The following is a 24,098-nucleotide window of genomic DNA, read 5'->3' as shown; positions in this document are numbered from 1 at the left end:
TATTTTAAAAATAATTTTAAAAAGCTCTCCCAACTTATAACACAATTAATCATTTAATTGTGATTGTAATAAGGCCCTGATGATAAATTAGATGAAGCAGAAGAGTGAGGTCATTGTCAGCCTAAATAACAAGCAGAGAGAGTCTCTCTAAAAGAAAAGATGTTTACTGGGAATAGAGTGTTGCAATGGGAATATACGTGCCATAGTTAACTATATGTATATTCAGGGAGGTGAAGCAAGACAAAGGTTTTTAAAGGAAAAAAAAAAGGGGGAATGTTACATAATTGTTTTGAAACAATTATCCTTGGCTACAAGGATTAATAATAAGGGTGGCCTCCAGTTCCAGGTTGGATAGGCAGTTGCTGGGCAGATGTTCTCACGTAAGTATTGTTTTTGTTTCAGGTTGTATGGCTGTTGTATGAGGTTGTGATTTTTGCAGTCTTTTGTGATAGATTTTGTTGCCAGGCCCCAAGCATGAGAACCCTTTCTTCAAGGGCTTCCCTGGTTCAATTTATCAGGGTTTTCCTAACATCAGTGACTCCATTTTAATTCTGACAACTTTCACAGCAAATACCCCAGACTGAGGGAATAGCCAATGTGTCAAAGACTTATCTCTTCCTTAAATAATATAGTGTACTTATTGAATTGAGACGCCATTTATGACTTAAATGAGAGTTGGGGTTCATGAGTGGAGTAGAGGACTGTATCCAGATCAGGCAAAGCTTTAAGGAGATGTTAAGGAGTTTTTTCTTTATCCTCAGAGAATAGAAGCTTCCAAAGGATTTTACACAAGAAAATGAAAGAATTCTTTAAAACATTATTCTGGATTGACTCAAGGCAAGATTCTATGCAGGGAAGCCATTAGAAAATATTGGCCATGGTCCCAGACAACCTTTCTAATGGTCAGAACTGGGATGGTAAAAACGGAAATCAAGAAACGTGGCAGATACATCTTCTCAGTCATATGTAGGGGCTAAAAAGGTTGATCTTACAGAAGTAGAGAGTAGAACTGTGTTACTAGAGGCTGGCAAGTTTAGAGAAGGAAAGTGGATATCAAGAGGTTGATTAATGGGTACAAAATTACAGTTAGGTAGGAGAAATACATTTTATTGTTCTATAGCATAGTGGATGACTATAGTGAACAACTTATTGTATATTTCAAGATAGCTAAAAGAGAGGAATTTGGGCCAGGTGTGGTGGCTCACACCTGTAATCCCAGCACTTTGGGAGGCTGAGGCGGGCGGATCACCTGAGGTCAGGAGTTCAAGAATAGCCTAACCAACGGGGTGAAACCCCATCTATACTAAAAATACAAAAATTATCTGGGCTTGGTGGTGGGCACCTGTAATCCCAGTTACTTGGGTGGCTGAGGCAGGAGAATCGCTTGAACCCGGGAGGTGGAGGTTGTAGTGAGCCGAGATCATGCCACTGCACTCCAGCCTGAGCAACAAGAGTGAGACTCTGTCTCAAAAAAAAAAAAAAAAGAATTTGAATGTCCCCCAAACAAAGATATGATAAATGTTTGAAGTGATAGATATCTCAATTAGCCTGATTTGATCACTACACATTGCATGCATGTATCAAAATATCACATGTACCCCATAAATATGTATTGTTATTATGCATGAATTAAAAATGTTTTAAAAAAGGAAAAATGGTTTTATTCAAGAAATAATTAGTTTGTAGAACAGAAAAGAAAGCTGGTACTTTATTGTATATGAGGGATAAGGAGAGTGAGAAGTCACAGTTGATGCCGCCTTCCTAGTTGTTCTAACTATATGCGGTTGTGCTCTCCTTTGAGATTCTAAACAATAAGAGGAAGAAGAGCAGGAAGATGATGATGATGATGTTCAGTGTGAAGTGTAGGCACTTGCATATGTTATTCTAAAATTCAAATGAAAGATGTGGGCAAGAAATAAGAAGTTGATAAGCAGATAAGCATTGCCTAGGGGAAAAGTATAAAGTGGAAGTAAAGCAAGATTAGTTCTAATGTTTGAGGAACTCTTTTATTGAAAGACCATATAGAAAGGAAAAGCCAGCAGACACAGAATGAAAGGTGATATTTGTATTTGTTTGTTTTTCTTTCTTTTTTTAGACATGGTCTTGCTCTGTTGCCCAGGCTGTAGTGCAGTGGTGAGATCATAGCTCACTGCAGCCTTGACCTTCCAGGCTCAGGTGATCCTCCCACCCGAGCCTCCCAAATAGCTGGGACCACAGGCATGCACCACCACACCCACCTAATTTTGTATCTTTAGTAGAAGTGGGGTCTTACTATGTTGCATAGGCTGGTTTTGAACTCTTGGATTCAAGCAATCCTTCCATCCTGACCTCCCAAAGTGCTGAGATTACAGGTGTGAGCCATTGTGCCCAGCCTGAAAGTGATATTTGTAAGAGGAAAACCTATAGGTGTGGTGTGATCTAAGGTAAGGGAGGGTGTTTTGAGAATAAGGGAGTGATAAATGCTATTCCTCAGAATGAAATCTCATTGTAATGGAAGCAGGTTTGTTTAGTGTTCTCTTTGAAATGCTAATGTTATCTGTCTCTGCTTAGACTGATGATCTAGTTACTGCACGTGATAGAAAATAAAATACTTGAGAACTGGTGACTTCATATTGCAAAGAGTGCATGGTGCCAAATCTATTCTAGAATAACATTTATCTCTTGAATGGTATAATTTAGGATGTCTTCATTTAATTCACTGCTAATGTTGTATTAGACGTTAATATGACTTGTCAGTGCATTATTGTACTCACGTTGAAAAGAATTCTTTCTGACATTAAGTATGAGCATCTGAAAGTCTGAATGTGTTTGAAATCATGCATAAATACAAGTATTATACCATCAGTTACTTATATAGGAAATTCTCATCCACTCTCCCATTCAGCAAACATTTCTTAATTGCCCGATATATGCCAGCCATTACTAAATGCTGGGGATGTAAAAAATTATCTTGAAACACAGTTTTTGTAAACCACCACACTCTTGGGGAAAATATGTGTGTCCTGTGGAGGAGGAGGTGAGCTAGGTAAGATAGATCAGGCCTAGATTGCGAAGTGATTTAGCCCAAAGCTTAAAACTACAGTGTAGAGTAAACAAATCATTGACGAGGAAAAGTTCTTTTTTTATAGAAAATTTGTAGCTAATAAATCAAGATTCAGTAAAATATAATAATTTTGCTTAAAATAATGAATTAATAGATCTAGGCCATAGCTGGTAACATAAATAGAGACAAACCATTCTTATGTACCTCTTGATGCTAGTTACATGAGATGACCTAAGAAGTTTTCTAGCTTAAAATGTTAAATCTGAAACAGATCACTACTCTTCACTATTCTAGATCTAATTATTAAATTATAGGAAATACATAGAGAATAAATGAATATGTTAATCATACCATGGGGGTGCAATCTGCAAAACCCAGATAAACAACCCATTTTCTTCAGTAACAACTACAATAATAAAAGAAAAAATGAAAGAAAGAAAGGAGTGGTCATATATAGAGTGGAAAAGACTTAAGAGATGTAGAAACAACTGAAATTTATGGTCCATACTTAGATCCTGATTCAAACTGTAAAATAAAAACATATAAGGCAACCAGGAGGATTTGAACACTGTTGGATTTGTTGCTACTGAGAAATGATTGTTAATTTTTAAATGTGATAATGTTTTGTGATTAGGTTTTAAAAATAGAGTTCCTGTCTTATACTATTTAGAGTTAAAATGATAGAATGCCTGGGATCTACTTCAGTATAATCAGGAATGGAATATAGATGAAATTAAGTTGGTCATCGTAAGGGAAAACTGACTGTATTTCTTCTCAGTAACAAAACACTTCTGGCCACCAAATGTGTGGGTTTTTTCCTTCCACACCAAGCAATTCTCTAATTCTCTATGGACACCTACAAGTGTCCTGTAGTTTAATTCAATTCAGAAACAGTCTATCTGGAGATCATGTCAAATCCCACAGGTTAAAACTCAGTCCCACAAGACCGCCCCCACTTCAGATGCCAAACAAGTCCAGGCTGTTACCTGTGCTTCTGACTAACTATAAATTTGAGGTTCCCATGGTCCCCTTCTCATATTCCATAATTTGCTCACCAAACTCAGGAAGACAGTTTGCTTATCAGATGACTGGTTTATTAGAAAAGAATGCAACTCAATGACAGCTAGATGGAAGAGATGCATAGGGCAAGGTGTGGGGGTAACTGCCCAATGGGTTTGCCTTGCCTACTGCCAAGAAAGAGATAATTTATCAAGACAGGGGTATTGCAATAGAGAAGAGTAATTTTCATGCAGATTTGGCTGTGTAGGAGACCAGAGTTTTATTATTACTCAAATCCGTCTCCCTGAGCATTTGGGAATCAGAGTTTTTGAGGATAATTTGGTGGGTAGGGGAAGGCCAGTGAGTCAGGAGTGCTGATTGGTTGGGTCAGAGATGAAATCATAGGGAATTGAAGATGTCTTCTTGCACTGAGTCAGTTCCTGGGTGGTGGCCACAAGATCAGATGAGCCAGTTTATCAATCTGGGTGGTGCTAGCTGATCCCTCAAGCACAGGGTCTGCAAAATATCTAAAGCACTGATCTTAGGAGAAGTTTAGGGAGAGTCAGAATCTTGTAGCCTCCAGTTGCATGACTCCTAAACCATAATTTCTAATCTTGCAGCTAATTTGTTAGTCCCATAAAGGCAGCAGTCTAGTCCCAGGCAAGAAGGGGATTTGCCCTGGGAAAGGCTTGTTATCATCTTTGTTTTAAACTATAAACCGTAAACTAAGTTCTTCCCAAGGTTAGTTCAGCCTATGCCTAGGAATGAACAAGGACAGCTTGGAGGTTAAAAGTAAGATGGAGTTTGTTAGGTCAGATCTCTTTCACTGTCTCAGTTACGATTTAGCAATGGCGGTTTCAGAGGTGTGAGCTTTCATGCCCTATCCAGGTGTGCCACCCTCCCAGCACTTCAATGTGTTCACCAACCCTGAAGCTCTCTGAAATTCATTCTTTTGTGTTTTCATGGAGCCTTCCTTACATAGGCGTAATTCATTAAATCATTGGTCATTAGTAATCAAGTCAGTCTCCAAATCTTCTCCTGTACCTGGAGGTCAGGGTGTGGGGCTAAAAATTCCAACCCTGTAATCACTCGGTTAGTTATCCTGGCAAATAGCCTCTATCCCATAGTTATCTAGGGGCTTTCCCAAAGTCACTTCATTAACATAAACTCAAATGTAATTGAAATGGGTTTGCTATGAATGACAAAAGATGGTCTGTTCTCCTTCATCTCTCATCACTTATGAAATTTCAAGAGTTTAGGGAGCTCTGTGAGAGGGATGGAGACAAATACCAAATATATATTTTTTTATAAATCACAATGTTACAATTATGAATTGTGAATTGTTAAAACTGGTTGATGGGTACTTAGGTTTATTTTATTATTTCCATTACTTTTCTATCAGTTTGAAATTTTGCATAATAAACAGTGAAAACAAGTTCTTAATCATAGGGAACGTATTATATAAAAGAGGAAAGCAATTTCTGATGGCAGAAAATTGAAGCTATTTAAGTGGCTATTGCAAAATCTGTATAAGAGATGTGAGAGGTTAAAGCAAGGCTTTGATGATGGAGATGCTGATGGGAAAGGCTTTGAGATACTTTCAATTAGAGCCACTTAGATGCAGGAGGTGAGAAGACTCTAAGGTTTAAATTTTGAGCACTTTGATGATAAGATGAATCAAACAGGTTGAAAAGAAGCAAATGTCCCAGCACACATAATGAGTTATTTTTATTAATAAAATAGGTTTGAGATTTTGGTAGCCTATTGAATTTTCCAACAGAAAGTTGATAACATAAGACCAGAACTGAGGAAAGTTGTGAAAGCTAAATGGCATTCAGATTACATTTAAAAATAAATAAATAAATAAAATGTCAGCAAGTTGTTTTGGAGAGATGAGCTCAGCTCCACTGAAATCTGCCCTCACCTTGAAAACACACACACACACACACACACACACACCCCCACACACCCACACACACCCCAACCCCTTCCCTTAAACCTTTTTCCATATGGAACAAAATGCTGTCTGTTAGGTAGGTGCTAGTTGTTTTTCTTTTCCTTTACTTCCCCAAAGTACTAGATTCGTTTGTTTTATTTCGCGAAGTAGTTCTATGAAATGAGATTTGGTGGACAGTTTGGGGAAAGATTGAGTGAGAAAAGATAGAGAGAGGATCAATTTTATTGGACATAATTGTAAAGAGAAAGGTTCCAAGGAAAATAGAAGACAGCAGTTGATGGAGGAGGAGAAACATGAAGATAAGTTTGGATTTATTAAAGGGAACCTTTCTATTTTTATAAGATAGAAGTCATCCTTTCTTCCTCTATCTCTTCATCAAAACCACAAGCAAAATTTTGCTACTTATCAATGCTTTGAGATTAGAGTTGTGTCTGATTTTTGTGTGTGTTGCCAGGTTGTGCTGAGACAGACTCTAGGGATAGAGCATAGTGACATTAGGATTCACTTTTACATTTGGACTTCATACTGGGGGCTTTCAGCAGGAATTGTTGGAAGGAGTGGGATATGCATTTGTATAAAGAGTATTTTATGCTGGATTTTAGCCTTCTATTTTTGTCTACTATTTTTAATTTGCTATGAAGAAGGCAGCAGTGGTTCTAACAAATTTTATACAAACATAAAATATGCAAAAATAAAATAAGCATGTAAAATTGTTAACAACACTGATAGTGGTATAACACCTCCAGCTGAAACAAGGAAATGCCTTTTGAAGATTCCATGGAGACATCAGATAGGGTACTAGTACAGATCGACAATTGTGTTTGAGAGAATGCAATGCTACAAAAAAGAAAGGTGATATATGTAGTTGGTCATCTTTGCAAAAATTGTGAAATATACCCTTTTTTTGTAGATCAAAATAAAAATGAGATGGTATTTATAAAATTACTTGTCACTGCTTGATAGATAGTATGATGATGATCATAATCATTGCTGTCATTGTCACCTTTGTCATAAATCATGAAAACTAAGTTGAGAGAAGCAAGTAGAAACATGGAAACACCATATGGACAGGAGAAGTTTCCACAGCCAAAGCTTGCTGTGCTACAGTAGGATGTCCCAGCATACTGGATAGGATGTATTACCTTTTCCCTAGGATTGGCAGCTGTAACTTCTATCTCCTGCAATTAGACGTCTTTGGTTACCTCCACTGGACTGAGGGATCAGGAAGGCCCATGTAATGTTGACAGATAGTCTCTTTTAAAAAGAGCAATTTATGGCTGTAGGACAAATAATCTGGCATGCAAGGAGAAATGGAACATTAGCCTGCAAATATATTGAGTAGGGACAGAGGAAAGCTCAAAGAATAGGAAGAGTATACTTGAGCCTGAATTCAATCTAATTAATTCTGAAGCTCAGCCCTCTCACTCATGGGGCATAGTTATTTGAGATTGTATTAGTTTGTTTTCACGCTGTTGATAAAGACATACCTGAACCTGGGAACAAAAAGAGGTTTAATTGGACTTACAGTTCCACATGGCTGGGGAGGACTCAGAATCATGGTGGGAGGTGAAGGGCACTTCTTTCATTGTGTCAGCAAGAGAAAAATGAGGAGGAAGCAAAAGCGGAAATGCCTGATAAACCTATCAGATCTCGTGAGACTTAATTCACTATCACAAGAATAGCATGGGAAAGACTGGCCCCCATGAATCAGTTACCTCCCCCTGGGTGCCTCCCACAACATGTGGGAATTCTGGGAGATACAATGCGAGTTGAGTTTTAGGTGAGGACACAGCCAAATTATATCATTCCACCCCTGGCCCTTCCAAATCTCATGTTCACACATTTCAAAAAAATTCATGCCTTGCCAGCAGTCCCCCAAAGTCTTAACTCATTTCAGCATTAACCCAAAAGTCCACAGTCCAAAGTCTCATCTGAGACAAGGCAAGTCTCTTCCACCTATGAGCCTGTAAAATCAAAAGCAAGCTAGTTGCTTCCTAGATACAATGGGTGTACAGGTATTGGGTAAATATAGCTATTCAAAATGAGAGAAATTGACCAAAACAAAAGGGTTATAGGACCCATGCCAGTCTAAAATCCAGCGGGCAGTCAAGTTTTAAAGCTCCAAAATGATCTCTTTTGACTCCAGGTCTCACATCCATGTCATGCTGACGTAAGAGGTAGATTCCCATAGTTTTGGGCAGCTCCGCCCCGTGGCTTTTCAGAGTATAGCCCCCCCTCCTGGCTGCTTTTATGGGCTGGCATTGAGTACCTGTGGCTTTTCCAGACACACAGTGCAAGCTGTCAGTGGATCTACCATTCTGGGGTCTGGAGGACGGTGGCCCTCTTCTCACAGCTCCACTAGGCGATGCCCCAGTAGGGACTCTGTGTAGGGGCTCTAACCCCACTTTTCCCTTCTGCATCTCCCTAGCAGAGGTTCTCCATGAGGGCCCCACCCCTGAAGCAAACTTTTGCCTGGGCATCCAAGTGTTTTCATACATCTTCTGAAATCTAGAGAGAGGTTCCCAAACCTCAATTCTTGAATTCTGTGTACCCGCAGGCTCAACACCACGTGGAAGCTGCCAAGGCTTGGGGCTTGCACCATCTGAAGCCATGGCCTGAGCTCTATGATGGCCCCTTTAAGCCATGGCTAGAGCAGCTGGGACACAGGGCATCTAGTCCCTAGGCTGCACACAGCATGGGGACCCAGGGCCCAGCCCACAAAACCACTTTTTCCTCCTGGGCCTCTGGGTCTGTGATGGGAGGAACTCCCCTGAAAATCTTTGACATAGCCTGGAGACATTTTCCCCATGGTCTTGGGGATTAACATTAGGTTCCTTGCTGCTTATGCAAATTTCTGCAGCTGGCTTGAATTTCTCCCCCAAAAATGGGTTTTTCTTTTCTACTGCATTGTCAGCCTGCAAATTTTCTGAACTTTTATGACCTGTTTCCCTTTTAAAATGGAATGCTTTTAACAGCACCCAAGTCACCTTTGAAAGCTTTACTGCTTAGAAATTTCTTCCACCAGATACCCTAAATAATCTCTCTTAGGTTAAAAGTCTCACAAATCTCTAGGGCAGGGGGAAAATGCCACCAGTCTCTTTGCTAAAACATAACAAGAATCACCTTTGCTGCAGTTCCCAACAAGTTCCTCATCTCCATCTGAGACCACTTCAGCCTGGACCTTATTGTTCATATCACTATCAGCATTTTTGTCAAAGCCGTTTAACAAGTCTCTAGGAGGTTCCAAACTTTTCCATATTTTCCTTTCTTCTTCTGAGCCTTCCAAACTCTTCCAACCTCTGCCTGTTACCCAGTTCCAAAGTCACTTCCCTATTTTCAGGTATCTTTTCAGCAACGCCCCACTCTACTCGTACCAATTTACTTACTGTATTAGTTCATTTTCACACTGCTGATAAAGATATCTGAAACCGGGAAAAAAAATAGTAAGTTTAATTGGACTTACAGTTTCACATGGCCGGAGAGGCCTCAGAATCATAGCAGGAGGCAAAAGGCACTTCTTTCATGGCAGCAGCAAGAGAAAAATGAGGAAGAAGCAAAAGTGGAAACCCCTGACAAACCCATCAGATCTTGTGAGATGTATTCACTATCACGAGAATAGCATGGGAAAGGCAGGCACCTATGATTCAATTACCTTTCCCTTGGTCTCTCCCACAACACGTGGGAATTCTGGGAGATACAATTCAAGTTGAGATTTGAGTGGGGACACAGCCAAACCATATCAGAGACAGACTGAGGTGATAGGAAGAACATTACTAAAATTGATTTCCTAACTAAAATATGGGAAAATCAACACATTTCTACAGGGAAAAGAGGCTGGGCTTCACACTAGATTGTCATAAAACAGCTAATACAAATGGTGTGATAGCTTCTTTTTAGAATAAGATTTTCAGTAACAACAGATCATATTTTAGCACAAACGGTCTCCAGATTGCAAGCTTCATGGAGGTGGGATCCATGGGTTTTCTTTTGAATCTCCCCAGTGTCTTCAATACAGGCAGGACAAATATTTTTAAATTAATGAAGCAGAATGGTGACCTGAAAGGAACTTATATTAGAACCTTCTTCTAGATATGGCTCTGTCACTGACCAGCCTTTTGACATGGGAAGAGTTATTTTATTTGTAAAATGAGAAAATAGGGCGATCTTTTCTAAGCTCCTCTGTTTATAAGTCTAAGATGAATTAATTTTAAATTAGAAGTAAATAAGGCTGATGTAAACACACACAGCAACAACAAAATCAAAACATTAAATCTAGAACATATTTTCCCTGTGAAAATGAGCAGCTGTAAATAAAGCGTTGAATTTTTACACTAAGGCAAAAAAAATCTGTGCTATAAACAGTACATTTTCCCCAGTTGCTACTCCATGGCTTCTCCCAGACCCCCTCTACTGTCTGATGCACCCATTCTTTAGTTGGCTGGAATGTCTGTGGCTAGCAGCTCACAGCTGCTTTCTTTACTGGGCATTGGTTGTGGATGTAGGAACTGACTCACCCACATGTGTACTCCCTCACAGGGAGCTGCCCAAGGCCCCAGACTGGCTGCTATGGAGATAAAGGCCAGAAACTTTGCCTCAACTGAACACAACTCTTATGGGCCATTTCATCCTCAGGGCTCCCTAAGATGTGTGGATGCTCCAGCAGCAGCTACGTTGCAGGTCACTTTTTCCCACTGCTCAGTTCTGCCATTTTTCCTGCTTTAGAAGTGTAGATCTCAAGAGTTTTCCTTAGTTAACCTCCTTGGAAGCAATTCTCCATTTCAGCATCTGTTTCCATGGAACACAGTCTAAGATACAATGCAATCCAATGTACCTGTTTATATACCTAAAAAGTGTGTATATGTAAATGAACTTCAGGCTCTTTCTTGGATATTTAAATTTTCCTATGTATGTGGCATTTCTGTCCCAGCACAGATAATAATTTCAATATGAAGCTTGAACTGTCTCAGACAAGACAATACTTTAAATTATAGACATCAGCCTAGGGTTGATGAAAGTTTCAGTCCTTTCCTTTTAGGCCAAATACGTAGTCTTAGACCTAGGATAAAGCTGGGCTTGAGAACATCATGACAAGTGCTTCCTCTTCAGCAACATGTTAGGACAATTAGAAAGGAGTCTCTGTACATAAGGTTCCCCTAATTCCCACATGTTATAAAAAGCTGAATGAAACCCTAAATGCCTGGAATTATTCTTTCATTTATGAGAGAAGAGACAAAAGGAAAGTTTTTAAAGGCATATGACAGACAGAAAGAAACATTCTGAAAGCTTAAAACAAAATTTATTTTGGATCTCAACTTTCTGATAATATAAATAATCCCTTTCACTCATAAAAAAGCTTGGACTAAATATAACCATAATGGGTTTTAATCATTTATTTGCCCTAATTTAATTTTTACTTCTTTTAGAATAAAAAGTTTCCTTATGATTAAAGTAAGAGAAGTAGAAAAAATAAAAGCAAATTTTGTTATTCAAACAGGGAGTATGTGCAACATTTATAAATGTTTTGATATAACTTCTTTTTTTTTAGGTAGACTCTAACTCTGTCTCTTAACCTGGAGTGCAGTGATGCGATCTCAGCTCACTGCAACCTCCACCTCCTGGGTTTAAGTGATTCTCCTGCCTCAGCCTCCTCAGTAGCTGGGATTACAGGCATGCTGCATCTTGCCCAGCTAATTTTGTATTTTTAGTAGAGATAGGGTTTTACCATTTTGACCAGGCTGGTCTTAAACTCCTGACCTCAGGCGATCTGCCGGTCTTGGCCTCCCAAAGTGCTGGGATTACAAGCATGAGCCACTGCAACTGGCCCTGATATAACATTTTTATGTGTGGATATTTCATAACAGATTGTATTCATCGCAGTTCTCTAGAGGAACAGAACTAATAGGATATATGTATATATGAAAGGGAGTTTATTAAGGAGAATTGACTCACACGATCACAAGGTAAAGTCCCGCAATAGGCTGTCTGCAAGTTGAGGAGCAAGGAAGCCAGTGGTGGATCAGTCCGAGTCCCAAAACCTCAAAAGCAGGGAAGCTGACAGTACAGCCTTCAGTCTGTGACCAAAGGCCCGAGAACTTCTGGCAAACCACTGCTGTAAGTCCAAGGGTCCAAAAGTTGAAGAACTTGGAGTCTGATGTTCAAGGGCAGGAAGCATCCAGCATGGGAGAAAGATGAAAGCCACAGACTCAGCAAGTCTGCTCTTCCCTCTTCTCCTGCCTGCTTTATTCTAGCCATGCTGGCAGCTGATTAGATGGTGTCCACCCAGATTGAGGGTGGGTCTGCCTCTCCCATTCCACTGACTCAAATGTTAATCTCCTTTGGCAACATCCTTACAGACACACTCAGGAATAATACTTTGCATCCTTCAATCAAGTTGACACTCATTATTAACCATCACGCAGATGCAATAGTATCCATTGTTCAAGCTTTTTGGTTCTTAAAGTAATAATATAAAAGGGCAAACATGGGTGAATGTGAAGAAAAACTCTGAGAGAGATGATATATTTCCTTGTAATTCTAAGAGACTTTTTGTGTGGGCATGAAGTCAAATGGGAAACTATTTCTTTTGATTTTTGTTACTATCCTAATTTATTTTCTATTTTGGTCATTTATAACAAAACCCGATCTACTTAATATTTGTAACTCTTTATTTCTAAATGTTACTGGGAACTTCAAAACTTTTGAAAACTCTAATGACCTCTCTATGGCAATCAGAAAGAGATTTTCCTAAATGCAAGGGGAAGCTAACTTTTTCATAATAACAGAATACCTCCACAAGTGTGGAGACCAGTGCCGGAAAACACCAAAGAGCTGTTTAGCTTGAACTCTTCTGGAACCCTCTCCAGATGCCTTTCTATTTTCCTCATGACTAAGTTAGGCCATCTTACGTCTTTCTCTTTTTACCTTTGGATGCATTACTTTTTCGTATTAGTTCTATTTCTTCTCTCCTGGATGAAATAAGGAAAAGATGTTACTGTAGCTATCCTCTTTTGTGCAGGATTTTGTGCAGCATGGGGCCTTCAGGGGGCATCCCAGGAGGAGCAAGGTAGAGGACAATTGGCATACAGCCAGAATTTCTGTCCAGTGCTACCCCACTTGGAAACCTGACCTCTTAAGTGGACCATTTCTTTGTCTTCCTTAAAATGGTTAGTGATGCTTTCCTTGATCTGAACAAGTAGTTTTTTTTCCACATTATACAGGAGATCTGAGTTTTTTTTCTTTTTCCTTCCTTCCTTCCTTCTGTCCTTCCTTCCTTCCTTTCTTTCCTTCTTTTCCTTTCCTTTCTTTTTTTCTTTTTTTTTTTTTGAGACGGAGTTTTGCTCATGTTACCCAGGCTGGAGTGCAGTGGCACAATCTTGGCTTACCACAACCTCCATCTCCCAGGTTCAAGTGATTCTCCTGCCTCAGCCTCCTGAGTAGCTGGGATTACAGGCATGTGCCACCACGCCTGACTAATATTGCATTTTTATTAGATGGGGTTTCTCCATGTTGATCAGGCTGGTCTGGAACTCCTGACACCAGGTGATCCACCCCCCTTGGCCTCCCAAAGTACTGGGATTACAGGCATGAGCCACCGTGCCCGGCCCTTCTTCCTTTATTTCTCATGGTTTGCTAATCAAGCTGGCAGAAAGTTTAGGGCAATTCATGGCTACATTCAACTTCCAACATCAAGTGGTACCTTCTAGTGCTGAAATCCTATTGGCGGCTTGGTCTGTTAAAGATGTAACAAGTTTTCAGTGAAATTTTGTTTGTCCTTTGGGTTTATTACTAACAGCATAAAGAGAAATTGACTAGGCAAAATAAGCCACGTTGTCCAAGCTTTACCAGGTGAAAATCTTGGTTTGTGGTTATTTATTTGGTTATGAAATAAAATCATATACAAATGCATATGCATATGAAAATACACTTTTCATTAAAAAGCCCCAGAGTGCTCTGTCTTGTCTCTAGGCAGTAATTTGCACATTCTATATAGGTTTTCCCCATGTGTTTGTTCCAATCAAGCAAGCTTGGGGCTCAATCCGAAGCCACACAGTTGGTGGTAGAAGGCTGGAGGCTAGTCTGCTATTTTAAGCAATATGTCTGTAAAAGTCCTATTTTGAACCACTGTTGCTTGGGGATCTCTATATTTGCTGTCCCCTAGCCACACCTCCTGCACAGCATGATGCTAAGGGAGGTCAACTTTTAACAACCTCACCCTGTTATAAATAACTAAAGGTATTCTGTGAGCAAAAAGCTATTAAGGATGACTGCCTTATCTAGACAGTTGAAGATCTGTGAGTGAGACCACTGCTAAAACACTCCCCAAATTCATGGACAGGGTGCATTTGTACTCTTACCGATCAAATTCAGGAAGTACAATGACATTTTTCTGCAAAATATGTCTTACTCTTTATTGTGATTCTAAATTACAGGAGCAGCAGCCACACTCAAGAGAATTCCAGTGAATTGCACTATTTGTGCACAAAAAGCTGCTTAGAATGAAGGGTTAGTCTTTTCCATCATAAAAACATTTTATGTGATTGGCAAATCAGAAAGTGGTCAATCAGCAGACAGTTATAGAGATGTTTTTCATCTCTAGTAACAGCAGGATGCTAACGGAAGAGTTAAGACGAAAAGGAAAAAAAAATACATTGATTTGTTGACAGAGGCCTAGCAGCTGTCACAGTAAAACATGGTTCTCTTGCACTTAATCAATGTCAGTCTCCAACCCAATCGTTTTGTAGCCCAGATGAGAAGCAATCAAGAGGAACACCTTCATAAGCATGAAGCTTTCTAGATGGGGTTCAATGAAGTGTGTCGTTAAGCTTAGGCACTCAAAATGTGATGCATGACCCAAAGCTAATCAGAAACACTTAACCCTTTGAAAGGAGGCAGCAATTACTTGCTTATTTCTTTTTCTTTCCTCTTTTTAAGATAGAAAATACATTTCTTACTTCATCTACAATTTTTAAGACACCTGGTTTCTGTTTTGATGTACAATTATTTTCCTTGCTGGATAAGTTGAAGCGTAATCATTCATCATGGCTCCCTCTTAAAGTGTAGGGTGTTTGCTTTAAAAGCATCTCATTTCTCAGAGAGACAATGCAGGAACAGTGACTAATTTTGTTACCCATTTTTTAATGTTTTTTTCCTGTGTAGATATTTACTTCATCAAACAGTTCTTTTATCATTAGTGTCCCTGGCCCAATGATAATGGCTTGGGATATTCATGTTTCCACAAATCAAGACAAGCTTAAAGCCCTCAATCATATTTCCTGTAGAATGAGATTTAATTTCATGTCAGTTTCCTTTTCTGATGACCAGTGAGGAAGATGCTCTGGGAAACAGAATGCTAGTGACAGGTTCACTTTAATGGAGCGAAAACCTGAGCAATGTAGAGGAGATGGTGGCATTCCTGGGCCACCACACTCCTCTTCACCCAAGAGAAGTCAAGTCATAAGGGCTTATGTTTCTTTCTAGTTCTCACAAAAATAGTACTCTTAGATTGTGGTGGAGGGGGTTGGTTGAGTGTGGGCTATGAACTATCTGGAGAAAACCAAAAACACAAAAACCTTGTTTCCTTACTTATTGTGAATATCAAAGACAGAAGACTGTGATATCTGTCTTTTCTGTCATTTTTCATTTTAGTTGTTCTCAGAAATAATCTGTGGGTTAAGGGAATGAGAGTGACAGAAAGAGAGTGTGGGTGAGGCAGAGTGAGAGACCAAAAGGACTTGATAGTATGCAATGAGAAAAAAAAATATGCAATAGAGATTGAAAAATATAAAATTCCTATACAGTAGTTCATGCTTGACATTGCCAGAACAATTTTTAAACAAAAAATAGATAAATTAAAATGTGCTTTGATAATTAAGACAATTGTATATTCATAGGATTATTGCTGGTAAATTTTTTTTTTCACAAGTTAGATACAACCTATGAATGAGTAGATTATAATCATGAGAGTCATGAGCTTTTATGCAGGGTTTCTTACTGGTCAGGTAGGCCACTATGAATCCATGTTTTAATTAATGACAGTTCAATTATTTATCCCAAACTCCAACTCTCTTTTTTTTTTTTTTTTGAGACAGAGTCTTGCTCTGTTACCCAGTCTAGAGTGCAGTGGCGCGCTCACTGCAAGCTCCGCCTCCCAGGTTCTTGCCAGTCTCCTGCCTTAGCCTCCCGAGTAGCTAGGACTGCAGGTGCCCACCACCACACCCAGCGAATATTTTTTTTTTTTGTATTTTTAGTAGAGACGGGGCTTCACCATGTTAGCCAGGATGGTCTTGATCTCCTGACCTCATGATCCACCTGTCTCGGTCTCCTAAAGTACTGGGATTACAGGCGTGAGCCACCGTGCCCCACCTCCAAACTCCAGTTCTTATTTGACATATGATATGGTTTGGCTCTGTGTCCCCACTGAAATCTCATCTTGTAGCTCCCATGATTCCCACATATTATGAGAGGGACCCTGTGGGAGGTAATTGAATCATGGGGGGGCAGGTCTTTCCCGTGTTGTTCTTGTGATAGTGAATAAGTCTCCCAAGATCTGATGGTTTTAAAATGGAAATTTCCCTGCACAAGTTCTTTCTGTTTGCCTGCTGCCATCTATGTAAGACATGTCTTGTTCCTCCTTGCCTTCCATCATGATTGCGAGGCTTCCCCAGCCACATAGAACTGTAAGTCCATTAAATCTCTTTCTTTTGTAAATTACCCAGTCTCGAGTATGTCTTTATCAGCAAAGTGAGAATAAACTAACACAACATACAAATACTTTTAATATCTTTTCCACATTTGTGAGAGTTTGGTTTCTAATATACAGAAATCACAATTTATTCTGACTAGTAAGATGAAAACAAAACAAGACAAAAGTTTAAAAATAGGGTAGAGGGGCTGAGCATGGTGGTTCATTCCTAAAATTCTAGCATTTTGGGGGGCCAAGGCAGGAGGATCACTTGAGTCCAGGAGTTCAAGACCAGCCTTGGGCAACACAGCATGACCCCATCTCTACAAAAAAATTGTAAAAAGTAGATGGGTATGGTGGCATGCAGCTGTAGCCCTGGTTAGTTGTGAGGCTAAGGAGGGAGGATCATTTGAGTCCAGGAGTTTGAGGTTACTGTGAGCTATGATTGTACCACTGCACTCCAGCCTGGAAGACTGAGCAAGATCCTGTCTCTAAAAATAATAATAATAAATTAATTAAAAATAAAAGTAGGATGAAGGACCAAACAGATTTTTATGTGTCTTTGCATATGGATATGACTGCATAAAGCAAAACAAATGCAGGACCATCACCATAAAGAGTATGCTCAAGTTTTTCAGTGAGCAGGAGTCAGACCATGGAAATGTATCATTTAGAAACTGTTGTAGGACTTTCTCCTTAGTTCAGCTAAAAGATGTGCTTTTGTCACACGACCATGAAAGTTTAGGCTCGCAGACACTTTGAAGGGTGAGAAGGACAGGGTTTATTGAGAGCAAAGGGAAAAAAGGGAAATAAGGGCTTTCAGCACAGCAAGAGTCCTGCTAGCAGGCTTCCACCTCACAAATTGAAACCCTGGTTACCACCCCAGAACAGGAGAGGCCAGGCTCTTCCCCACTGCAAATGGTGCAAACTTCCTGAAGCTCCACCCCAGTGCGCACTCCTCCCAGTGGGCAGGCCGGTCAGAGGTTCTCCGGGGACCCCTTTATACTTGGCTGTCTCATAATCACTTTTTACAAATTCAAGACATATAAGAAACCATTGATATTTTTCTTTATTGTGAACTGTCGTCATCTTTCCTTCCTTTTTTATTATTATATATAAAATAATATTTGAAATACTTTCACAGGGTATTTATGACCCCTGTCTCTCTAAGCCATTTTGACTTCATAAATTATTAAGTTACTCACAATAGCAAGTTCTTCTTTAACAAACATATTTAGGAGCAGAGCTGTGGAGACTGTGGAGAGATAATATATTGATAAATCCTTAACGCCCTTTTCTCTTAAGATTTTGACCAACTTCCCCTCTCAAAATGTCTGGATCCAAAGGATTTATCATCTACCAAGTTATATGAGCAAGTATAGTGCAGAACATCTGTACCACCTGCATACTTGTCTAGGCTAACCTTATATTTGCGCCTTAATGGGGTGTTAGCACTTTTATTTTACATATCCAATACTTCTTCAATGCTGGAGCTTTTGTCTCCAGAAGCCTTTGTGGAAAATGTTTATTTTCATCCTTATCAGTACTACTACAATATTTATCAGATCTGAAGTGTTAGATTATCTTTATTATCAGTTTGTCAGGGCCTAGTCTAAAAAGACATTGATAGTTACTGAAATGCTACTATGGAGACTAGGAATTCAACTTGGATAAAGATGGGCTGTTTACATTGTCCAGACACAATTAGACAAGCATTGTTAGTGCTTTTTTTCCTTAATAAGGAGACCTGTTAGACACCTGAATAATGGCACAGCCCGCTACATCAATGAATAAGACAAGAATTTCACATGCAGCTCCCAGTGAGGTTATGGGAAACTCCAATGGGATGGGAGCCACTGGCTTTACATACTGCAGTATACATGTTTTATATCTGATCATGAAAATTTCAAACATATACAAGAGTAGGGAGAATAGTGAAACGAATGACCCGGACACCTATCCCCTAGATTTCACAGTGGTTACTCTTTAGCTGTATTTTCTTTATAGAACACAAACATACAATTTTTCTTTTTTTCTGCTTAAGTAAAACAGGCACGTTTTGAATATGTGTGTTCTTGTATTAATCTGCTGTCATGCTGCTAATAAAGACATATCCAAGACTGAGTAATTTATAAAGAAAAAGAGGTTTAATGGGCTCACAGTTTCATATGGCTATGAAGGCCTCACAATCATGGCAGAAGGCGAGGAGGAACAAAGTCAGGTCTTACGCGGCAGCAGGTCAGACAGAGCTAGTGCAGGGGAACTCCCATTTATAAAACCACCAGATCTCATGAGACTTATTCACTATCATGAGAACAGCCTGGGAAAGATCCACCCGCATGATTCAATTACCTCCCACCGGGTCCCTCCTGCAACATATGGGAATTATGGGAGCTAAAATTCAAGATGAGATTTTGGTGGAGACACAGGCAAACCATATCAGTTCTGTACTACAGAAGATGTCTATTTTGAAATCACTGCAGCATTATATCCATTGTGTGTTCATCTAGCTCATTTTCATGCTGCAAATACTGGTGGGAATAAGACTATAGTTTATAGCCTTGGTCATAGACAAGAATCAAGTCAAATGAAGTAGAAGAAAAAGAGAGTGTGATCTACAACCTAGGAAAGATTAAGACAAAGATAAGTTCAGTCTCCAAGTTGGGAGCAAATACAGCTGATAACTCCATAGGTATTAATAGTTGTAATCAGTATTTAAAGCAAATAAAGAATTAGCCAGATGTATCTCATTAATACCTATGGAGTTATCACAGGTAATATGAGTTGTCAGAGACAAAGTGTCTCACATGATACACCAAGTGAATGTTAAGAATCTTAAATGTCATTTTTATTGTGGTGACATTCTTTATTTTTCATTTGAGGATATAGTTTTATAATGGTGTTAGCTATTCATGGAAAATATGGTTAAAATTGCTAACACTCAATGTCTTAGTCCATTCAGGCTGCTATAATAAAAATACCATAGACTGGGTGGCTTATATACAGCGGAAATTTATTTCTCACATTTTTGGAGGCTGGGAAGTTCAAGATCAAGGTGTTGGTACATTTGGTGTCTGATAAGGGACCTCTTTCTGATTTATAGGCAGTCATCTTCTCACTGTAACCTCACATGGAGGAAAGGGCAAGTGAACTTCCTGGGGTCTCTTTTAAAACAGCGCTAATCTCATTCATGATGGTGCCACCCCCATGGCCTAATTACCTCCCAAAGATCCCCATGTCCAAATGCCATCCCACTGGGGGTTAGGATTTCAACATATAAATTTGAGGGGGACATAAACATTCAGTCCATAGCATGTATGCTGTACAAATTGGAATGTCTAGTCCAAGTTCTTGGGTAGACATATTCTTGCTAATATTACATTTTTAAATTCACAAAACAAAAAGATATATGCATAAGATGCAATGAAGGGAAAGCAAGGCTTGAATCTAGTGTCCCTTTAGCTCTAAGAGGGTTTCTAAAAACTGGAGGAAACTTAGATGTACCTGGAAAGTGTACAGTACTTTTTTGCCTCCTGGGGACATTGTTCACATTGGGATACATCTGGCTAATTCTTTATTTGCTTTAAATACTGATTACAACTATTAATACCTATGGAGTTATCAGCTATATTTGCTCCCAACTTGGAGACTGAACTTATCTTTGTCTTAATCTTTCCTAGGTTGTAGATCACACTCTCTTTTCTTCTACTTCATTTAACTTGATTCTTGTCTATGACCAAGGCTACAAACTATAGTCTTATTCCCACCAGTATTTGCAACATTCTCTGAATGTTTGCACCCCAGTCGGCTTTCCTTACGACCTTAATCGGTGATCAATAAAATATTTTCTTACATTTTAATTTAAAGAAAACTTTTCCATGTAGTCTGCTCATATGTTGTTGGCTCAGCCCTAAGGTTTCCATATCGATCAGTTAATCTTATTGTGCTCCTTTGAAAGATGGTGGATGTGGATGTTGGGCTAACTGTGCATCAGTTTACACCTCTGAACAGTGGGCTGGCAAGAATTCTGAGCTGAGGTTTCTCCAAAGACAATATTGTTATCATAATTGAATTAGTTAGGGTTAAAGTAAGGTTAAGCACCTAGTGCACAACTTAACTAACACATGGTAGGTGCTCTATAAATGTCAATGTTCCATCCATTTCCTGCCTATCAGAGACCGAGGGAAAAGGAGGGAGGAAGGGAAAGAGAGAGAGAATCTAATATGTGTTGTACTACAAGATTTTTCAGATTCAATATAGAAGAGATTGTGTCCTTTCACAGCTGCCCACATTATCTTGTTGAATTTAGCTATTGCCTTAGCTGTGCTTACCTATAGAGGGAAGCATGGGTGACAGCTGCCTTCAGCAGTTTGCTCAGAACTGAATTTAGATGTGTGATTGCCATATCATAGAGGTCCTACAAACTCTCAGTAGGGCTAACACATCTTCCATTTGGGTTACTAAACCAGAGATGCTGGCATCTCTAAATGAGATTCTACAATGTAGAAAAGGAAAACCCACATGTCCATTACAATCAATAAACAGTTTCTGAACATCTCCAATGACATATCACTAAGCTCTCAGAGGGTTGCAAAAATGATTCACGCATAGATCATATTTCTTTCCATTCAGCAGACACACACACACACACACACACACACACACGTAGTCACATTCTGAAAGGATGGCAGTATAACTTCTGATTTACAAGTCTGGTCTGTTCATCTATAACATGCTGTATTCCCAGATGACATACTAAAGACTCTCCTACGTAATTGTCACATCTATTTGCTCCCGGTTCTCTTTATATCTTTATTTGAGGTAAATGGCTCACAATTGTTCTCAGTTGACACATTTTTTGTCCGTTTGCACATGAAAGCACGTGGAATGAGCAGACATGGCGGGAGAGTGGCATGAAGGTCTGTGGAGCTGGTGAAGAGAGCATGGGCTCCATGCTAATGGGAGAAGTTAATAGAAATCAGGTTTACCAAATCTTTTCCTCAATGTGTTATTAAAAAGGAAGATGCACAGCTTTTTAGTTATTTAGTCACCTCTATATGCAAAGCATTTGAAAAGTAACTCTGAATGTTATTTGTATCAATGGAAAGTGGCGAATCATCACATTTCAATAATGCCATATGTATGGGAATGATAAATGAGCAAGTGGTTGGGGTAATGAAAGGAAATGCAAGCAATGCAGATGTTGCTCAGCTCCAATGGTAAGGCACATTTGTCAGGAAATTCCCACTCAGAGCTTTATTTATTTCCCCTTCCTCCACTCACCATCTATGTTATCTTTTTGCTTAATTACAGCCCAAAGTATTTTTAGGAGGTTAAGGTCAATTGTTGCAGAAATATAACTGATAAATTTTTCTCTAGTTTTCTGTGTTTTCTTTTATGTTTTATATAAGTGTGTTCCTATTTTCAATGCTGTTTTATGCTTAGTTCTTATATGAAATTTTTATTTTATTTGAATGTAAAACTTCTTTACATTTTGCATTGAGTATTGTACAGTCTTGGTTTGTGGTTTAGTTCATAATTACTAGGTAACAAAGTTAGAACTCTGAATGGTTTCTGAATATTGGATTTCCAGATCCACTCTTGCCAAATGAAAATTCACGTATGTGTTAGTTATCGTAGCTAAAGAGAAGAGATTAATGGGAGGTGCTTTAGATATGAAAAGAATAAAAATAAGGGTCCAATCAATGTACATCCTATGTGAAAGATAAAGTACATTTCTGGAATTATTTAGAGAATAATTTTCTCAAAAATTGAGCATATTGTCTTTGAAAAAATATCAAAATTATTTGTGCTGTGCTTTTCCTTTCTTGTTTGGTGTAGCTCATGGTAAGCAAGGAAAGAAAAATATACTATATTTTACCATATTTTTTTCTGGAGTAAGATTATGAATATTGTATGAGCAGAAGAATAATTTTGAATCAATTTGGGCTGCCCTCAGCCCTCTCCCCTACCCCAGAGCTAGTTTTTAAACTACATAAAACATTCGTCTGGAGTCCATTAAGAATTTATTATATATCAACTGTACATACCCTCTGTTGCTATAGGGTGTGGAAACTTGAGTGCAAATGAGAGGATATGGCTTCATTAGTTTACTGTGATTGCTGTAACAAATTAACACAAGCTTGGTGGCTTAAAACAACAGAAATGTATTCTCTCACAATTCTGCAGGTCACAGTCTGAAATTAAAGTGTGTCGGCAGGGTCGCACTCTCTCTGAAGGCTCCAGGGGAGAGTTTCTCTTTGCCTCTTTCAGCCTCTGGTGGTATTCCACGGCTTGTGGATGTAATCACTCCAGTCTCAGCCTCTGTCTTCACATGACCTTCTCCTCTTCTCCCTGTGTGTCTCTTGTAAGGACACTTGTCACTGGATTTAGCTCTTAGCTGGATAAGATCACATTCACACACTCCAGGAATTAGAGCATGGGTATATCTTTTTGGGTCCACCATTCCATCCTCTACAGTGGCTTAGGTGAAGCTATGCTATCAAGGCTGCTAAAAAATATTCAGAGTTGAGATTTGATGTAGTAAACAGCATCAAAAGTAGTGGAAAAGTCATTTTCCACTTTGTAGAACCTTCCCAATATTTTACTTTGACCATCTTTTCTCAGCACTACCCCAGCTTGTCTGCTTCCTCTTACTAAGCCAGCAAAACTTGTCCTGCAGCTAGACTCATGTCTGCTATATAGTATGTATGTGATGACTAGTTGGTAAATGAATGGAAATGAACTTTCTGTTTTATAGGTTTTATTGTGGAAGCAATATGTGGTTTTTGAAAGTTTTCCAAAATATGGTTTGGAATTATAATATTAGAACAGCTTTTTTTTTTTGAAGGATCTATTTCCCAAACATTCAGTCACTTCTCCAAGTGTGATATGTCCCACCAAGTAATGGTCACTTTTAGAAATAAAAAATCAATGAATCTTTTGGACCAGGAGAGAGGCATGCTAAATCCACATGTAAAGATTGTACAAAGGGACAGACCTAACATTTAGAGCATCCTAAATTAGCTAAATGAGGGTGCACGAGAGGAGTTTGAGAAAAAGTGGGCATCAGCAGGGAAGACCATGAGGAACTTGGTGAGAGTCCTATTTGTAGAAAGTGAATTGATTCCAGAGATTAGGATGATTAGGTGGATTATATTGTTTAGTTTACTTTTTATAAAAATAAAAATAACTGTTTTTTTTCTACCTTCCACTATAAAGATATTATTAAACTATCTTTACATACAGAAACATAAGGAAGAAAACAATTCCTGTAACTTTACAACTCAGAAATAAATTTGTGTATGCATGTGTGGCTTGAATGAGTTTTCCTCCAAAATTCTTACGCTGAGATTTAAACCCCAAGGTGATGGTATCAAGATGTGGGGCCTTTGGGGAAGTGATTGTCATGAGGGCTC

Source organism: Pan paniscus, chromosome 11 (assembly GCF_029289425.2).
Source record: "Pan paniscus chromosome 11, NHGRI_mPanPan1-v2.0_pri, whole genome shotgun sequence".
Lineage (NCBI taxonomy): Eukaryota > Metazoa > Chordata > Mammalia > Primates > Hominidae > Pan > Pan paniscus.
The sequence above is the reverse complement of the archived record's forward strand: the minus strand, read 5'-3'. Positions refer to the sequence as shown.